General features: G+C 42.6%; 1 pseudogene; it reads left to right on the top strand.

The window, feature by feature from the left end:
• The first annotated feature begins 379 nt into the window (after positions 1–379).
• On the top strand, positions 380–2,181 carry LOC131758401 (large ribosomal subunit protein eL21-like; annotated as a pseudogene).
• Positions 2,182–5,945: the final 3,764 nt, after the last annotated feature.

The raw sequence follows: 5,945 nt of genomic DNA, 5'->3' as shown, positions 1-5,945 counted from the left end.
CCAGTACAGACAAAATAAATAAATAATAAATATTTTTTAAAAATCTCAGCACTAACTCATGAGGTTGTATACTATTATAAAAAAATTAATAAAATAAAAACCACAATGAATCATATATCTGATGAGGGATATAGAATAAATAGAAATATATATAGAATATATAGAAAACTCCTAAAACTCAACAACAATGAAACATACAACCCAATTCAAAAATGGGCAAAGGACTTGAATTGACATTTCTCTAAAGAGGATAATACAGATGGTTAACAAGCACGTGATAAGATGACTAATTATTAGGGAAATGCAAAGTAAAACTACAGTGAGATACCACCTCACACCCATTAGGATGGCTACTATAAAAGAAAAACGAATGAGGAAAATGACCAACACAAAGGGAAAGAGGAGGGGTACCTGCTACATGTTCTCTAGGCCTTTTTGAAAACATGGAGTTGTTCTTTTGGCCACATACATGCGAATCTACAAGAAAGGTGATATTGTAGATATCAAGGGAATGGGCACTGTTCAAAAAGGAATGCCCCACAAATGTTACCATGGCAAAACTGGGAGAGTCTACAATGTTACCCAGCATGCTGTTGGCATCATTGTAAACAAACAAGTTAAGGGCAAGATTCTTGCCAAGAGAATTAATGTGCGCATTGAGCATATTATAAGCACTCTAAGAGCCGGGATAGCTTCCTGAAACGGGTGAAGGAAAATGATCAGAAAAAGAAGGAAGCCAAAGAGAAAGGCACTTGGGTTCAGCTGAAGTGCCAGCCTGCTCCACCCAGAGAAGCACACTTCGTGAGAACTAATGGAAAGGAGCCTGAACTGTTGGAACCCATTCCCTATGAATTCATGGGTGTAAAGAAAATAAAAGACCTGGACTGTATAAAAAAACAAACAAACAAAAAACAAAAACCAGAAAACAACAGGTGTTGGCAAAGATGTGGGGAAATTGGAACTCTGTGCACTGTTGGTGGGAATTTGAACTGGTACAGCTGCTATGGAAAAGAGTATGGTGATGGTTTTTCAAAAAATTAAAAATAGAATTACCACTATGATCCAGCAATTCTACTTCTGGGTATATACCCAAAAGAATTGAAAGCAGGGTCATAAAGAGATACTTGTACACCTATGTTCATAGCAGCATTATTCACAATAGCTAAACTGTGGAAGCAACCCAAGTGTCCACTGATGGATGAATGGATATGCAAAATGTTGTATATACATACAATGGAATATTATTCAGCCTTAAAAAGGAAAGAAATTCTGTAATATGCTACAGCATGGATGAAACTTGAGGATATTATGCTGTGAAATAAAGCATTCACAAGAAAAGACAAATACTGTATGATTGTATGAGGTACTTAGAGTAGTCAAACTCATAAAGACCTAAAGTGTAATGGTGGTTGCCAGGGGCTGGAGGGAGAGGAAAATGGAGAGTTATTGTTTAATGAGTATAGAGTTTCAGTTTTACAAGATCAAAAGAGTTCTGGAAATGTGGGTAGTGATGGCTGTACAACAATGTGAATGTATTCAATACTGCTAAACTGTGCACTTAAAAATGGTTAAGATGGTGAATTTTATGTTGTATATTTTACCGCAATAAATTTAATTAATGAAATAAAAAATAAATACAACAAAGCAAACAGGGAAACACAAACGAATATATGGTCTATGATTTCATGTATATAAAACTCCAAAACAGGCAACATTAAACTTTACTTTTTAAGGATGGTTGCCTGGAAGGAAAATTTGTAATGCAAAGCAAGGAAGTAATTACCATAAAAATCACCATAGCAGTTACCTGTATGAGAAGAAAGAAGTTGTGATTCGGAAGAAGGACATGTGGGATAATTCAGGGGTACTGATAATGTTCATTTCTTGACCTGAGCAGTGGCTACCATAATTTCTTAGAGTGAGCATTTATTTATTTAATGTTTTGTTTTGAAATAATTTTGTACTTACAGAAAAGTTGCAAAAATAGAACAAACAGTTCCCATGTGTTCTGCACCCAGTTTATCCTATTGTTAGTATCTTGCGAATTAACATTGGTATGATACCATGAACTATACTACAGACTTTATTTGAATTTTACCACTTTGTCTATTAATGCCCTTTTTTCTGTTCCAGGATCCAATCCAGAATCCCACATTGCATTTAATTGTCATGTCTCCTTAGTCTCCTTTAATATGTGACAGTTCCTCAATCTTTCCACAGTCTTTTAGAGCCTTTTTTGGGTAAATATATTTTTTAAAATTTTATTTATTTTTTGGCTGCGTTGGGTCTTCCTTGTTGTGTGCAGGCTTTCTCTAGTTGCAGAGAGCGGGGGCTACCCTTCCACCGCTTCTCATTGCGGGGGCTTCTCTTGCTGTGGAGCACGGGATCTAGGCGCCTGGGCTTCAGTAGTTGTAGCACGCAGGCTCAGTAGTTGTGGCGCACGGGCTTAGTTGCTCCACGGCATGTGGGATCTTCCCGGACCAGGGATCGAACCCGTGTCCCCTGCATTGGCAAGCGGATTCTTAACCACCGCGCCACCAGGGAAATCCCCCTTGGTGAATGTTTTTATTTTTAATTAATTAAAATTTATTTGATTGAAGTACAGTTGATTTACAATGTTGCGTTAGTTTCTGCTGTACAACAGAGTGATTCAGTTACATATATATATATATTTTTTTATTTTTTTATTTTTTTTCGGTACGCGGGCCTCTCATTGTTGTGGCCTCTCCCGATGCGGAGGCAGAGGCTCCAGACGCGCAGGCTCAGCGGCCACGGCTTATGGGCCCGCATCATGTGGGATCTTCCCGGACCGGGGCACGAACCCGTGTCCCCTGCATCGGCAGGCAGACTCTCAACCACTGCGCCACCAGGGAAGCCCTATATAAATTCTTTTTCATACTCTTTTCCATTATGGTTTATCACAGGATATTGAATATAGTTCCCTGTGCTATACAGTAGGATCTTGTTTATCCATTCTATACATAATAGTTTGCATCTGCTAACCCCAAACTCCCTCTCCATCCCTCCCTCACCACCATGCTCCCCCACCCATGGCAACCACAAGTCTGTTCAAGCCTTGGCAATTTTGAAGAGTACTGATCAATCATTTTGGACAATATCCCTCAATTTGGGTTTGTCTGATATTTCTTATGCTTAAAGGGAGGTTATGCATTTTGACATGAGTGCCTTCGCAGCACAACATATCAGGGATACACAATATCACTGTGTCTTATTACCGGTAACGTTAACCTTGATAACTTAATTAAAAGGGTATGGGGTCTTCTGGGTTTCCCCCTGTAAAGTTATTATTTTTACCTATGTAATTAATACATATCTTGAAGGAGATAGTTTGAGACTGTGCAAGTATCCTGTTTCTCCTCAGATTTTCACTGAGTAGTTTCACCCTCCATGGTCGGGTCTTGCTCCAACAATTATGACTCTGGTGTTTTAATAGTGGTTTTCTATCTCCTGCATTTCTTCTACATGTGTTTGTTGCAGTTCTTCTGTAAGGAAGAGCTGGCCTTTCTCCCCCATTTTTATGTTAACTTTTATGCACTTTACTGGAATACACTTTTCAAGCACACCTGGGACATTTACAAAAATTAAATATATACTAGGAAATACATGAATCTCAATGAATTGTAGAGTTGCCCTGCCCAGATTCCCTTTATGGAGCCACACACCCATTCCCGGCTACAGTGGGGTTGATTGCTAACAGCTAAACATCCCCTTCACCGGAGAATTGCCCTCATTCAATAGGGAGGCTGCTTCACTGGAGAACCTAGGGCAGCCCGCAGTGATTGACTGATATGGGCTTACAAAAGGCCAACCCCTTGCCTCAAAAGCGCAACCAATTTTGTGATGTAACTCACGCTTCAGAGTTCCTTGGGATCAGGTGGAGGCCAACTTAACTGTTAACTGTTAGCAACCCTGCTTAGCTTTCTTCCCCTGCCCTATCCTGCTTCCCTCGCTCCCTTTCCTTCTCCTGAGAGCATTCTCTCAATAAGATCCTCACACAAGAACCTCCATCTCAGGCTCAGCTTCTAGGGAACCTGCCCTAAGACAGGTTTCCTGATTTCTAAGATTCTTTCTGAATGATTAGTGTGTATGTGGGGAAGGGGGGTGGGCTTGGGGAGGCTCTGGAGGGTAAGGGTTCCTCTTCTCCTTTACTCAAGCTGAGGAAGGAAAAGTGAGATAGCAATATAAATTTGGGAGCTAGCTTCAAACTTTGTTGCCGGGAACAATCACGATATTAAAAATGACTTCTAAGTTCCCTCTGGGCAGTTTTTGTTCCAGTCTTTTTGTTTGCTACAAGCTCAAAAGCTTTGCTGTACAGAGCTGAGTGTTATGAGGAAGGAAATGAGACAAGTCTGGAGTTGAAACCTGGAAGATTAGGCCTTGAAGCCTCCCTCATGAGTTACATCAAGACTCTTTCTCAGGCTTCCCTGGTGGCGCATTGGTTAAGAATCTGCCTGCCAATCGAGGGGACACGGGTTCGATCCCTGGTCTGGGAAGATCCTACATGCCGCAGAGCGACTAAGCCCATGCACAACTACTGAGGCTGCGCTCTAGAGCCCACGAGCCACAACTACTGAGCCCATGTGCCACAACTACTGAAGCCCACGTGCCACAACTACTGAAGCCCGCACGCCTAGAGACCATGCTCTGCAACAAGAGAAGCCTGGACACCGCGACGAAGAGTGCCCCTGCTAGCCTCAACTAAAGAAAGCCTATGCGTAGCAACCAAAGCAGCCAAAAAAAAAAAAAAAAAGACTCTTTCTTTTCAGGTTGTTTTTCACCTTCTTGGGTTGCAGGTTGGAAGGGTTCTAAAGCCTTCTCATACCTCTCAAGGTCTCACCCATCCATATGCTAGCCCCACATCTTAGAGACAGAAATTCATATAAAATTAGAAAGGATGAGAAGATGTTCAGAGAGATAAAAGGGGGGAGGGGAGGAAGAAAGTCAATACATCGACCAAAAAAATTAAGAAAGATAAAAACCTGGAATCATCAATCAGGCTCATACATGCCATCCACAAAAATAAAATTTGCTTTATTTACAAGCTGAAGGATTACACTCTCCGTTCTCCTGGCTTTTGCCCACACCTTCCTTTGGAGTTCCCCCAGGAGCCTGTTGCCTCTCTCACTCATTAATGGAACCTGTGATTCCATCCTCATTTTCATTTGGGTCTCTACTTTCTTTGGAGTCCGATGCCTTGTTTTCCTCCATTGATTTCTGCTTATCGTGGCAATACATACACAAGTATTGACGGAACTTGGTCATACTCCAGCGGGATGACTGGGTCTTGGAGGTGGGCGTGCTCAAGCTACCTTCCAAGATGCTCAAGTGCTCCTTTTGCCTCGTTTGGCAGGTCTTGGAGTATGAGTGTTGCTTCCGTCTCACCCCAGGAGAGCGCTCTGCCTCGTCCTCCTCATCATCATCATTCTCATCTTCCTCCCTCACCTTATTTCTCCTCATCCTCACAATGGCAACTTTATTCCGCTTCTGACTCTTGGCTTGATCAAGGCTGGGATCTTCTTCCTTGGGGGATCAGAGAGCAAGGAATGAAGCGTGCTCTCCACTGACCCATCCCATTACACGTCTGATGGGGGGAAGTGAGGCAGAGAAGGACTGAGATCAGAGGGAAAGGTTAAGCCAAGCACCCACCTGAGAGTACAGAGTGGGCAGCACAGATAACAAAAGACTGCCCTGCCCAGGGCAGACATGCACTTAAAATTACCAAAGAGGGGCTTCCCTTGTGGCACAGTGGTTGGGAGTCCGCCTGCCAATTCAGGAGACACGGGTTAGAGCCCTGGTCTGGGAAGATCCCACATGCCGCGGAGCAACAGGCCCGTGTGCCACAACTACTGAGCCTGTGCTCTAGAGCCTGTGCTCCGCAACAAGAGAAGCCGCTGCAATGAGAAGCCCGCGCACCGCAACAAAGA

The sequence above is a fragment of the Kogia breviceps genome, chromosome 1, assembly GCF_026419965.1.
Source record: "Kogia breviceps isolate mKogBre1 chromosome 1, mKogBre1 haplotype 1, whole genome shotgun sequence".
In the NCBI taxonomy this organism is placed as follows: Eukaryota; Metazoa; Chordata; class Mammalia; order Artiodactyla; family Physeteridae; genus Kogia; species Kogia breviceps.
This window is presented reverse-complemented; position numbering and strand designations above follow the sequence as displayed.